The sequence below is a fragment of the Plasmopara halstedii genome (genome assembly GCF_900000015.1).
Source record: "Plasmopara halstedii genome assembly, contig: Scaffold_444, whole genome shotgun sequence".
Lineage (NCBI taxonomy): Eukaryota > Oomycota > Peronosporomycetes > Peronosporales > Peronosporaceae > Plasmopara > Plasmopara halstedii.
In genome coordinates, this window is record NW_020187364.1 from 336340 (window position 1) to 338144 (window position 1805).

A 1805-nucleotide genomic window follows, 5' to 3' on the forward strand; every position below is an offset into this window, starting at 1 on the left:
TATGTGAAGGTGGTCGACTACGAGTCTGACACTCTTTTTCCCGAATGGAATGACGAGGAGGGCGAGCCACACTAGCGTCGTGAGACGAACCCTGCTCGCGCCTTGCGGACCCCATGTCCGTTTCCTGACTTCTCGTCGAACGAGGAACGTGGTGTGATCACCAATGACCTCGATGAGGCACAGAAGCGGCAGCTGGAAGCTGCCCGTAAGGCGTGGATGGCCGGTCATCGACCCTCGTGTGAATATGGATTCCGCCCGGCGAATCCCGCTGTGAAAGCGAAGTACATGGTAACTCGATCGGTCCGCCTTCACATCATCGGGCCTCGGCCATTACGGAGGATGAGCTTGCCAAACTGTAAGCTCTTCGAGCTCGTTTTGTGGTCCCACAAGTATTTCCGTTGGAAGCTTATCGCACTCGTCTGCGTGCTCAACGAGGTGGCCCTCGTGTACCCGCAATGCGGACGATACCTGTAGTTCCCGCCCCTGGCGTAAGCGCTACAAATGACGAAGCGCTCATTGAGCGGTGAGTGCAACTGCACTGCAAACTTGTCTCACTGTATACCTTACAGCTGGGTTACAAGGACGTAGCCGTGCGTGTGGAGTGACACCTCCGATTTGAGTTTGCCAAACATAAAGCACGCCGTCGACTCCCTTCGGATTGTCGCCCTGCGACGTATAGGTCAATCCCTAACGCTCCCGCGAGCTCTGTGTCTGCGACCGCAAGAGCTCAGTGCAACAGCTTGAGCTCAGCTCATGGCCCTTCTCCTTCCCTGGCTATTGCCAAGAAGCGCGAGGCGTTCTGATCTTTCTGGTCAAACGCCTCCACGGTGTCTGGGCAATCTTGCCGAAGTGGCGTCTCAACCTCCCACAACTTTCTGGAGTCAGGATATCCTCGCCACTTCACCAGATATTAGGTCTGACCATATGACGACGTCGTCTTACTAGACGTTCTATGTGATATTGGACGTCACCTTTCTCATCGAGAAAAGTCGATGGCGGGCGGTGACGACCGGGTGACCGCTGTCCGGTGACTCGTGATGTTCTTCGAGCCCTTGAGAATGAGATCCTTCGTGATTGGAGCTCCGCTGAGCGTCATGTTGAAGCAGCATATTGCTGCGCAGACGCCCTTGATGATTTGAAGCGCGTCAAGCACCGGCTGCCTCGCCTTGAAGACAACCGCGCTCTGTCGGAGCGACTTCTAGCCGTGGAGCAGGCGAATGTATCGTTGCAGACAACGGTGGAGCGCTTGGCTCTATCGGAGATGGAGGTTGTTGCACTCCTTGCTCAGAACCAGTTGCTGGTTTAATTTCTGGGTGCCCATAAGCCCTTGGATTCCGCTCTGGCGCCAACGCTCCCGCGATCACATGCGCCAGATCCCGATCGGCTTGATCAAACTCACATAAAACACCGGGTGGGTGCGCATCCGTTTCGAAAGGTTTAACGTATACGCTAGGCCCCGGTTGGCCACAAACTAAAAATGTCCAATAAACAGTGGATGAAGCTTTATCCGGAAGATAGCAGAGGATGCAGGTGTAGGCAGGCTTTTAGAGTTTAATAAAACTAGACCTCCTACCCTAAAGCTTTCCACTTTGCCTCTCCATTTTCATCTGCATATTCTTTCTGCAGGTCTGGCTTTCAGCCATCACATCGCAAAAGTGTCGTAGGACACTCAATCTGGCAAACAAGAAGTTATCGACTTCTTTACGGATGGTAAGGGGGCTGACATCAGCTAGCCGTTTGGCCATACCTCCCCACCAAGCCCTGAGCCATGGGATGGCGGCGTCAGTGGGACGCGAGGGTGAATC